At 34.3% G+C, this 13,197-nt stretch overlaps 1 pseudogene; it reads left to right on the top strand.

The window, feature by feature from the left end:
- The window catches only part of LOC141575421 (guanylate-binding protein 6-like), a 32,740-nt pseudogene extending 20,114 nt beyond the window's left edge, over positions 1 to 12,626 (top strand).
- The last annotated feature ends 571 nt before the right edge of the window (positions 12,627 to 13,197 follow it).

Below are 13,197 nucleotides of genomic sequence, written 5' to 3'. Positions count from 1 at the left end.
TGCCCTGGTTCCTCAGGAAGGGATGGGTGAGGGTTACAGCAAGATCATGCAGGGATCACCAGTGCATCTACTGCTTATGATTTATTAAAACACTGAAGATTTTGAATCCTTCCAAAACCTTTGTGTTCTGCTCTGTAAGTAGACTTTGGAGAGTTCAGGATGAGTATGGCCCCCACTCCAAGCCCTCAGATAATATAAATAGGGTTTAATAGCCATTTTAGGAATTTTAAAATTACCTCACAGGGCTTGATTGAACAGATATTCCAACTACTGTTTAATATGAGCAACAACTAGTATGCTCTACCAAGATCACTACCTTTTACCAGGAGCCCTGCTCAGCCCAAGGCCCTGAGGTAGATCTGTACTGACATAAAACTACTAGAAATGTCCAGGCTTAAAAACACAGGGAAATGATAGATTTTACACTTGCTGCATTGCCTCCAGTTGTGGACAGATCCCCAAGCTATCATGTGGCTTGGAGGGATTTCTCTCATTGTCCATCTGAACATGATTTATAAGAGATTCCTATAATTTTGTGACCATGTGTTTATAACAGATTTCTATAATATGGGTGACAGTACCATCCTGAGAGGGACTGAGAATTAGTGCAGTCAGACCAAGGCTAACTCTCACTTGCATTTTTTGACTGGAACATATTACATTTGTCCTCATGTCAGGCTTAGCCTCCTGACCAAACCTTATGGTATATGAATATTATTAAGGCTGTAAACTACACTTTCTCTTAATATTTAGGTCCAAACCAGGAAATATTCCTTGTTACAAGAGTCTTCTTTCATGATTAAGAGAGAACAATTTTAGGAATTAATACAAAGATAGTCTGACAAAGTTTTAAAGTTTGACAAAATGAAATCCTTAAATAAATGGGGGATTTAAAAAGTTTTACTTCCTTCCTCACTTTTTTTTTAAGGTCCAAGAAGATCTGCGTACTGAAGGATTTAGAAAGAAATGTGAGGAGATGAATGCAGAGATAAATCGTTTGAGAAAGAGGATTGTTGATACTAAAAATGATGATAGTACCTTGCTTGCACAAGCCTTGGACAACCTTGGCAAAATAATCGCTTCATTATTGCCTGCCCCAGCTAACATTCTTGGTAATGTTGTGAAAGGAGTGGGCTCACTATTTAAAAAGAAGTAGCTCTCCTTGTAAAGGAATCAGATATATAATATATTATACATGTATATGCTCTGGCCTATTTCTGATGTCCATGCTTTTCACATTCATTCAGAAATGCTTTAAATATAAAAAGTGGCTTCTACAGAATATTGATGTCTGGCCCACATTAGATAGAATAAATGCATGGACACTTTGATATAGCATATTTACTTTTAGGAAATATATATATGTGTGCAAAATCATATATATGTATATGTACATACATACAAGAGGTTCACTGAGGCTTCGCTTCTAATGGCAAAAGATTGGAAACCACTTAATGCTCATCTATGTAATTTGGTAATATATATTTTGCATGCACATAGACTAGAATACTAGATTGCTAGTAAATAGATAGTGGAGCTCTATTTGTGTAAGTATAGAACAATCTGGAAGATATGTTGTAGAGTGAAAAAATGAGGCATAAAACAGTTAGTATAAAGTGTTCACCATAAAAAAAGGCAATTATTATGGGCACTCATACATATGTATATATAGAACATTTCTGGAAGATTCATTAGAAATTGGTATCATTGGTTCTTCCTGGCGAGAACAGCTTGACATCAGGGATGGAAAGGACACATGATTTTCATTATATACCCTATCTCTTCAATTTTGCAAAGATAGCTTGTGTTATCATTTCTCAAATAACAAAGAAAGCAAAGTATAATAGTAATATTTAAAATAGTAAATTGAATGTGAATAAATGGAATTGCTCATTGCTTCTAGAAATGACATAATCTGCTCAGTAAGGGGTCTAAGACTAAGATCAAAATACTAGAAAATAAAATTTGCATCCTAATCTTGTTTTCACTTTGGCCTTGGTTTTTAATCCCTTATATTTGCCTCAAAAATAAGGTATGTACTTTCCTGTTACCCCTTGAAATCTCAGCAAGAGTAACCTTTACTTCATAGGTTTGAATTACACTTTTAAGTTGTTTAGAAACAAATTGCCAAACATTAAGAATATTCACTGCTGAGAGGAATTCTCATCATCCTTAATTTCAGTGGTGGCATCTCTGCTGCAGGCAAGTACAGAAGGGGTTATTCACCACTGCAGAAATGGATGCCTTGACAGTACTGGGGAATGATAAACCCAGACACACAGAGGCCAGGTGTTGGCATTTAAACATCAGAATCCAAGTACATATAATGAGAGTAATGAGCATTGTGGTTTGTCTTAGCTCAGGCTGCTATAGCAAATTACCATAGACTGTATGGCTTAAAAAACAAACATTTATTTCTCCCAGTTATGGAGACTGTAAGTCAAAATCAGTGTGCCAGCATTGTTATTTTCTTGGTAAGGGTCCTCTTCCAGCTTTACAGATGACAAGGTTCTTACTGTGTCCTCACATGGCAAAGAGAGAGAGAGAGAATGAATCTTATGATTCTGTGTTATATGGGCACTAATTAGATTCATGAAGGCCCCACACTCATTATCTAATCCCACCAATCCCCACTTCCAAGCACATTGGGACATTGGGAGTTGGGGTTTCCTCAAATGGACTTTGGAGAACACATTCAAACATTCAGTCTATAATACGGTTGGAGTGACAGCCAGCAGTCCTGACCAGAGAAAAGTCTGAAGATGGCAAATAAAACAAGGTGTCTGTAGAGAAAAAAGGAATGGGGAGGAAACAATTAAATGGAATCAAGGATATTTATAGGAGACTGAGAGGTAGCATAGATAAAAGGTTATAATCACTAGCCTTGATCTGAACCAATTTCAGATGATGGAACTGTCACCTGGAGGGGAGGGCAGGATTCTAAAAGAAAGGACCTTTAAACTCTGGGATGAGGATAAATGATAATGATTTTCACAGTCCCTCTCCTAGGGGAGTTCTGGAAATGTACTTGGATATGTGTGCTGGGAAATGAGAATGCCCAAACATTTCAAGGACTCTCAAAATCAGAATCCAAGCTAACAGTGGTGTTCAGATCCTGAAAAGACATCACAGTTTCCCTGTTAGAGATGCACATGGCATCATGGTAATAAATGCTGTCTTGGCCCAGGTGCAACTAACTTGGTCTAGTATTTGTTTTCAAATAAAAGTAAAGTTCATCTGAAGACAGACACCATTATATGTATTTTTTTTCTGTATATCTTCATAGTGTATGTTTTGGCACAGATAGTACTTAGTAGAAACTTCTGGAAAAAACAAAAAGCTGACACATGTGTGATTGTTTTCAATTGCCAGAATTCCATGAACACTCCAAAGTTCTGAGGTAATAGATTGTTTGGATTTTAAATATTAGATTAAAGTCTCTAAGTTGACTTAAGGGCCAGAGGAGCAGAAGAAAATCTTTCATTACAGTCTCCCCCTCTGTGACCTTATGCACACAGTCTCTGTATCTCTGTGAGGATGTTAACTCATCTCCACTGGAGACTTTAAATGATTCCATCTAGCCATGGCTTCAGGTGTTCAGAAGGAGGAATGAATGGCTTTGCCTTTTAAAGAAGAAACCATATAATAATGAATATGTGACCAATATATTGTGGGGTTTAGTGGAAAAGCAAACTATTCTACAGAAGTATCTGTATATTTGTCCCCACTGAGAGCTTGACTTAAGCGGATGTTCAAATCCCCTGGACTAGGCACACCCTGAATTGAAGAGCAAAGAGAAGTCTTGCCTTTTTTAGAATCGACATGTAAGTGATATCACAGTGTACTTGTCTTTCTCTGACCTATCTCACAGCATAATGTGCTCAAGGCCCGTTGATGTTGCAAATGGCAGGATATCTTCCTTCCTTGTGACTGAATAATATTCCCTTGTGTATATGTATATGTATATGTGTCACATCTTTTGTATCCATTCTGGTGTTGATGGGCATTTAGGCTGTTTTCATTTCTTGGCTATTGTGGCTAATGCTGCAATAAACATCAGTGCAGATGTTTCTTTGAAATACTGTTTCTATTTCCTTTCAATAAAAAATAATAAAACTGACTTATAATAATCACTTAGAAAAATAAAAAGGCTTTAAAAAGTAGTTAACAGTTTATTCACATATCTATTCTAACCCTCATTAAGGAATGCTTAGTTCTAATTATTTACACTATTTGCTAAATTCTTATGTCCTCCCTGCCATTGTTCTGGATTATGTAAAGAGAGAAAAATAAAGATCTTATCCTCATGCAGCTTACACCATGTATGGACCTTACATAATGTTATTTAGGCAGAAATAAATATTGTAATTATATATATGCATATACGTGTGTGTGTGTGTATATGTGTGTATGTATGTATGTATGTATATGTGTGTGTGTGTGTGTGTATCTTATGTGTAGTGACCAAGAATCTAAGTAGCAACCAAATAATCATTTTTTTAAGTTTGCTTTCAAACTAGTGCATCTTGCCTGGGGATATAGTTTTGTATTATAGAGCCCTAAGGACCAAATATGATAACATTAAAGTAAGGTAAAACCCAGCGTGCATGGTGATTGAAACAATGAATAAATAGATTAATAGTTGGATGAATGAATAAGTGTGGCATTTGTTTATCTTTTCAAAGGGTAATAAATATCCCTCCTATTACCAATAGGCAAAAATCTAAAGGCTTTGATGAAGAATTTTGTGTTCTTTGATCTCTATTCCTCTATCACCCGTATAAATTTATTATATTTAAACAAACTAAAGTGGATTCTGTTTCTATGACTCTACTAGGACTGATATGTCAACTCTGGAATGTTCTTCCTTGTCTCTCTTTTTCCATGGAAGTGTGGTTGTGCTACTCAACCGTGTTATTTGGATGGAATCTCTTTTACTTCAGATAATGTGATCTTTTTCTCTGACCACTGTTTTTGTGGACAAGTGGCCCACTGTTTTGTGGACATTGGTCCCAGGCTGCATTGAATATGGTGCCCACTCTTGGCCCAGGAAACAGTCCCTGATCAAACATGAGTAATGAATTCCTCCCCTGATATATTTGGTCTAAGGCCCCAATCTCTCTCTGTCCCTGCTGACTGTCCATTAATATAGAAAATGCAGTCAATCAAGTTGTATTTCCCTTCCACTTAAAGTACCTAATTATTTTATTTTGATGAAACATGCACAAGTATTTACTATTTTATCTATTTAAAGTGTACAATATAATGGAATTAAGTAAATTCACATAGATGTTACAATCATCATCACTATCTACCTCCAACACTTTTCATCATGCTCAACTGAATCTCTGTATCCAATGAAAAAGTCCCCATTTCCCTCTTCCCAAGCTCCTGGTAATCTTGAGTAAACTTTCTGTTTCTATGAATTTAACTACCCTGGATACGTCATAAAAATGACATCATATAGTATTTTTCTTTTTGTGACTGGCTTATTTCAGTTAGCATAATGTCCTCAGGTTTATTTAGGCTGTAACATGTGTTAGAATATCCTTCTTTTTAAGGCTGAATAATATTCCATGGTAAGAAGGTACTACATTCTATTTTATTTTTTTAATTTTTAATTTTCATAGAACTTTACATTTCCACTTAATTTGCAATTATTACATAATACTGGCTATGTTCCCTGTGTTCTGCAATACATCTTTGTAGCCCGTCTTATACTCAATATAGTGTTACTCCCACTCCTCCACACCTATATTGCTCACCCCACTTCCGACTGGTAACAACTGGTTTGTTCTCTATATCTGTGAGTCTGCTTCTTTTTTGTTGTTGTTTTGTTATATTCAATAGTTTGTTGTATTTTATACATTCTACACATAAGTGATATCATATAGTATTTGTCTTTCTCTGTCTGACTTATTTCACTTAGATAATGCCATCCAAGTTCATCCATGTTGCTGTTAATGGCAAAATTTCATTTTTTATGGCTGAGTAGTATTCCATTGTGTGTGTGAGTGTATAGTATACAGTAAATATCTATACATATTATATCTATCTATATCTATGTATCTATATGTATGTGCATGTTTGTGTGTATCATATCTTCTTTACACATTCATCTGTTCATGGACACTTAGGTTGCTTCCATACCTTGGCATTTGTAGATAATGATACTATGAATATTGACATGCATGTATCTTTTCAAATTAGTGGTTTTGTTTTTGGTTTTGGTTTTGGTTTTATATACCCAGGAGTGGAATTGCTGGGTCATATGGTAATTCTGTTTTGAGATTTTTGGAGAAACCTCCATAATATTTTCTACAGTGGCTGCATGAATTTACTTTCCCACCAAGAGGCTACCAAGGGTTTCTTTTCTCCACATCATTGCCAATATTTGTTATTTGTGATCTTTTGATGACAGCCATTCTGACCAGCTAATACACTAAAATTTATTTACCCATTCATATGTTGGTGGATAACTAGATTGTTTCCATTTTTTTTTATTGTTTTGAATAATGCTATTATAATCATTGATGTACAACTATATATTTGAGTTCTTACTTTCAGTTTTTTGAGATATATAACTAGAAGTTGAATTGTTGAATCAAATGGTAATTTTATGTTTAATTTTCTAAGGAATTGTTATACTGTTTTTTACAGCAGCTGTTCAATTTTGCATTCCTACAAATGATATACAAGATTATCAATTTCTCTACATCCTCACCAAAATTTGTATTCTGTTTCTAAAGAAAAGGCAACCATATTAATGTGTGTGAAGTATATCTCATTTCCTTATTGAATAATGGTGATGAGCACCTTTTCAGGTACTTATTGACCATTTATCTCTGTTATTTGGAGAAGGTCTCTTCAAGTCCTTGACTATTTTTGAATTGAGCTCTTTGTTTTTGATTTTGTTGTTGCTGAGTTAAAGGGTTCCTTATATATTCTGAATATTAATTTCTTATCAAATATACGATTTGTAAACATTTTCTCCTATCCTGTGAGTTGCCCTTTATATTTTGATATTGTCCTTTGATATGCACAAAAGTTTTAAGTGTTTGTAAAAACCAATTTATCTATTTTTTCATTTGTTGTCTGCACACACCTTTGGTTTATATCCAAGAAATCATTGCCAAATGCAATAGAATGAAGAGTTTCCCCTACGTTTTCTTCTAAGAGATTTTGTTCAGCTTTTACATTTATATCTTTGTTCTACTTTGAGTAAATGTGTGAATATGGAAGAAGGTAGGGTATAACTTCATTCTTTTGCATGTGAATATCGAAATTCCCCAGTATCACTTGTTGAAAATATTGTGCTTTCCCCACTGAATGGTCTTGACACTGTTACCAAATCATTTGACCGCGTATGAGAATATGTATTTACTCTATTGGTCTATATGTATATTTGGATTACAATAGTTTGTAGTCAGTTTTGAAATCAGGAAGTATGATATCTCCCACTTTGTTCTTCTCTTTCAAGATTTTTTCTTTGCTTATTGGGGATCTCTTGAAATTCCCTATGAATTTTACAATGACTTTTTATTTTCTGGAAAAATATTCAAAATTTAATAAGAATTACATCAGATCTGTAGATTGTGTTGGGTAGTACTGACATCTTAGTGATATTAAAACTTCCAACCTATGAACATGGATGTATTTCTATTTCTTTATGTCTTATTTAATGTCTTTTGGCAACGTTTATAGTTTTCAGTATACAAGACTTCTTCTAGGCTAAATTTACTTTTAATTATCTTAATCTCTTTGATCCTATTTTAAATAGGATTGCTTTCTTAATTTTTTAATTGTCATGTTAGTGTATAGAAATGCAACTGATTTTTAATTGTTGATTTTGTATCCTCCAAATTTGCTGAATTTGTTTATTTTTCTATTTTTTTTGGTGAAAACTTTGATATTTCTATATTTAATACCATGTCGTGTATTAAGAGAGAATTAATTATGTCATTTCCAAATTTAAATCTCTTTCTTTCCCTTGTTTTATTACACTGGCTAGTACTTCTAATAGTATGTTAAATAGAGGAGGTAAAAATGGGCATTACTGTCTTTTTCTTTACTTTAGGGGAGAAGATTTCAGTCTTTCATCATTGAATATGATGTAGCTGTGGATTTTTCATGCATGGTTTTTATCATGTTGAGGAAGTTTTCTTCTATTCCTAATTTTTGAGTTTTTTTTTTTTGTAAAAGAAAGATTATTAAATTTGTTCAAAGGATTTTTGTGAATCAATTGGATGACCAATTTTTTTTCTTTGTTCCCTTAATGTGGTATATTATATTGATTGATTTTTCTATTTGGAATCTACAGGATATAATCAACATTATAGAATACCAAAGACATCAGAATACACATTCTTCTCAAGCTAACATGAAACATTCACCAAGATAAACCTCATTATGGATCATTAAACACGCCTTAAGAATTGAAAGGAACAGAAATGTTACAATGTATGTCTCAGACTACAGTGAAATTAAACTAGAAATCAACAATGGAAAGATAGCTGGAAAGTCCTAAAATACCTGGATAGTAAACAACAAACTTCTACATTATACATAGGTCAAGTAAGTCTCAAGAGGGATTTTAAAATGTATTCAATGAAATGAAAATAAAAATACAACTCATCAAAATTTGTGAAATGCAGTGAAAGTTTAAGGAGACTTGTACGACACTTTTGTCATGGTATATAATCTTATGGAGACCATAAACTCAATTTTGTGAAGAGGCAAAGAAGACACAAAGCAGCAGTTCCCAGGAATGGAAATGATCCTAAAATTAAATTAAGAAATGATTTCAAAGCAAAGAACAAATCCAGGGTGTTGCCAGATAAGAAAAGAAAAAAAAAAAAAAGATGGAGGGCTCAAATATGAAATGAAGAATGTGACTGAAGAGTCTTTTGTTTAAACCTCAGAATCATTAAGGTTGGATCCTTGGAGTATGACATAGTAAGAAAAAGACTCTCTGAGGAGATACAGTGTGTATCATAGATGCTGTCAAAAAATTGGTTTTCTAGAAAGTTTAAGGGAGTTTTCCTCAGCCTTCTCAGCAAAAACCCAAGGTAGGGATAGGGCTACATTGAAAGTATTTGTGGGTTCAGCATTGTTGAACCTTGATGAAGCTCACCTCATAAGGCTTAGACCAAATCAGAGGGTATTTGTGCTAATGAAGAACTACAGGGGCACCTGTTGATCCAGCCCTGGCATTCCCATGCATGACTATACTTTTATACATTTTTCCTTACCATTTTATTCTCTTCTCTGTTTTTACCCTTTGTTTTTCTTTTTTCTTTTCTCATTTCTTTACCTCTTTTTGGACAGTTTTATATAAGTAATGGACAGAGGACAGGCCTTGGAGTCAGAGAACTTGCATCTGAGACTAAGCTCTAGAACCAAGCTAAGTGACATAGAAGAGATTAGACCTAATCTCTTCACCTGAATAAATGTAAGAATAATATCTAATTTACTGTGTGATCATGAGAATTAGAGATAGTAAGTGTATTCCTTAAAAGGTAGAAAGTGTCCAATAAGAGTGGCTGTTATATTATTTTTATTACTGTTACTACAATTATGTTTATGTGGTTGATTTGAGTTCCTGGAGCAGCTGTTAGTAAACTCTACACTGAGTCTTTTTACTCTTTACATATTCTTTACTATGATTATTTTTATGAGGTTGATTTAGATTTTGATAGCTGCTATTGAGCTCTCTTAGTCTCTTTACAGCAGAGTATCCATCCCAAGATGTTATGAGTGCTGGCTGCTGGAAATGCTCACATGATCTCCCTTGAGAAATGCCTGGCAACCTCCTGTGTCTCCACTTCTCTAAAGATTTCTTCTTAGAGGATTCAAGCAACAAATCATCTACAGGAATTGCCATCTTATGCTTTGCTTCTAAGATACTAACATTAGAAAATTATTTTTTTAATTTTTATTTTTAATACTACAAATATATCTTAGGCCTTCCACTAGCAACCAAAGATACATCAAGCCCTCAGCTAAAGAGAATGCTAATCTATACTGGATCAGTTTCCCCTTCTTGGCTCCACTTCTGGCACTATGGTGTGCAAGTCAGAATCACTCCTCAGCAAAACTGATGAAATTTTTTAAAAACCCATTTAAAAATAGTTGGCCTTATAAGCATAAAAAATGGAAGTGCTGCTACAGATATACAGCAAATAAGGACATATTTACTCAAGAATATTTATTAAAACTCCATAAAATGATGAGTCTTTAGTATTTGAAGATCTGTACTGTTACCCCCTCCACTCATTGAGCTGGGAACTCCACCCAGACTTGTACAACCAAGAACACAAATTTCTGACTCCCCCCAGGTCCTGGTTGCAGGGTTGTCTTCCTAGGAAGGACAGGATATTAGCATTTCTCATACTGTCCCATGATGCTTGTTGCTGAGGCAAAGTTCTGGACAAGTGCAGCCAACAGGTGGGGACTCCATCCTTACACCAAGTTTCCTCTCATGAGACAAAGTTTGTACCTTGGGCATGGTAGGACACTGAGGTCCCAATTGCTCTTGACTCAGCTCATAGGACAGGGGATTGTGCCAAGGGAGACAAGCCAAAGACACCTCGGGCTCTTGCTCATATATCCACTGAGCACTTAGTTCTTCAAACTGGACTGTCTCTTAGAATTGAACTATTGGTCCTTACTCCAGCACCAGAGTTGTGGCTTAGACATTTTTCCTGGGAGGAAAGGTAGTCCATAGAACAGAGAGCTCAAATTATCTCCCCAAAGGAGCCAACTTTATTTCCAACAGCATATGAAGTTCAAATCTAAGGGTGCTTTCAAAAACAGTAGAAGTGTTGGTGAGAGGCAATGGAGAGCAGACTGATAAATTCATTGAAGATGCAGGCTAAATGATAAGCCAATTAGTTGCTGGAGAAAAATGAGAAAACAACTGCAAGAATTAGAGTCTGAATAAATTTCAAACATTGGCCATCAGGAACTGTCCCTTCATACCAGCCTGAATATGATTGGATTAGGGTGTAAATAATTTATTCTCCAGGGCATTGTTACAAACAATAGAGCTTTTAACCAGCAGTTAGTGGAGTTTCATAGGTTAGTGTGGTCAGGTAACTAGACAAACACTGCCAAAGTCCTGCTAAAACCCTGTTATCCCAGAGTGGCTGGGCATATCCAAGGACAAATCTCTGAGGAAAAACTTCAGAGGCTTTATTCTGTGTCTGTTTAGGGGATAGAGGGGGAGGAGCAGGGAACAGACATCACTAAAATAATCCAGTTAGTCCTTAAACAAGTAAACAAGCTAACAATGACAAGCACTGAAAGAGGGGAGAGATGAAGTCAGTACCCAAAGTTGCTGCAATATCTAAAATGTTCATTTTCCAAAAAATATTTTGAGACATGCAAAATAAGCAGGAAATTATGGCCTAGATACCAGAAGAAAAGCAGGCAATAAAGCCACCTGCAGGAGTGACCAGATGTGAGAAAACAAGCCATTATAAATATGTTCAAAGAAACAAAGGAAACCATGATTTTAGAAGTAAAACATGATGACAGTGTCACATCACATAGAGAACATTAATAAAGAGACAGCAATTATTAAAAAATAACCAAATGGAAATTTGGGGGCTGAAAAGAGCAATAACTGAAATTTAAAAATTTGCTAGATGGGATCAATAATACATTTAAACTGGCAGAAAGTAAAAGTACTTAAGAATAGATCAATAGATATTATGCAATCCAAAGAACAGAGTGAAAAAAGAATGAACAAAAAATGAGCAAAGCCTCAGAGAAATGTGAGACACTAATGTATACCAACAGACAAGTAAAGGCGGTACCAGAATAACAGAGAGAGAAAGGAGCAGAAAAATATTTGAAAAATTAGTGGCTAAAAATTTCCCAAATTTACTAAAAAATTTAAATCTATATATCCAGGAAGTTCAACAAACTGCAAGTAGGATAAACTTAAAAAGACCCATGAATAGACACATAGTAAAAATGCCAAAGAAAAATTTTAAGGCACCAAGAGAAAAATAACTATGTGTATCATCAGAAAAATAGAGGGCTGAAGGCAATAGGATAATGTATTCTCAGCCCTCAAATTTTAAAAAACTCTTAATCAAGAATCCTATATCCAGCAAAATTATCATTTAAAAATGAAGATGAAATAAAAAGATGTTCGGATAACAAAATCTGAAAGAATCTGTTGCCAGTAGACCTACCTTACAAGATATACTAAAGTTAGTTCTTCAGGCTGAAAGCAAGTGACCCAAGACAGTAATTTGAATACACACACAAAAAAAACAAAGATCACTGATAAAGGTAATTATGCAATTATAAAGGAGTATAAATGCCTATTTCTTATCCTTTCTTCTCTTATCTTATTTAAAATGCATAAAGCAATATATATTTAATTGTATTTGTGGGCATATAACATACAGAAATGTAATATATTTACCAATAGCAGGGCAAGGAGGTTGGTGAGAACAAACCAACATTGGGTTAAGAATTGACCCCAGATGTTTCACTTGAATCCAAAGGAAAAAATGTATAGAACCTGAAATGGAAAGAAGGCTAATATGAGAAAAATTATACATATAACTTAAAAACTGTGTTCTACATTGGAAACTGACAAAACATTGTAAACTGACTATAACTCAATTAAAAAAATTATACATATAAACTTGCTCTCGTTTCTCCTCTCAGTTTCTTTAAAAGGCACAAAATTACATAAAGGTATAATGATTATACTGATGTATTGTTGGGCTTATAACATGCATAGAGATAATACCTATGACAAGAATACCACAGTAAGAAAGAAAAGAGAATATGGGAATGCTGTTTCTACATTCTCTGAAGTTACTGGTGTAATTCTGAAACTGTTTTTGATAAGACATATATGGTAAGGCCTAAAGCAATCACTAAGTAAATAATTAAAAATATATAGCAAGAAAATCACTAAAGAAATTAAAAAGTAATTTTAGAAAATATTCCATTAATGAAAAAGAAAGCAATAATGCAAAAAAAAAAAAAAAAGACTTGAGGTATAGAGAAAATAATAAATGGGAAGTGTAAATCCCATTGTTTTGCTTAATTTTGTTTTTATGAATTCTGGATGCAAGTCCCTTGTCAGATATATTATTTGTGAATATTCTCTACCATAGTGTGAGTTGTCTTTTCATTTTCTTAACGTTAAGTTTTTTAATTAATGCTATT

This window comes from Camelus bactrianus, chromosome 28, assembly GCF_048773025.1.
Source record: "Camelus bactrianus isolate YW-2024 breed Bactrian camel chromosome 28, ASM4877302v1, whole genome shotgun sequence".
Lineage (NCBI taxonomy): Eukaryota > Metazoa > Chordata > Mammalia > Artiodactyla > Camelidae > Camelus > Camelus bactrianus.
This window is presented reverse-complemented; position numbering and strand designations above follow the sequence as displayed.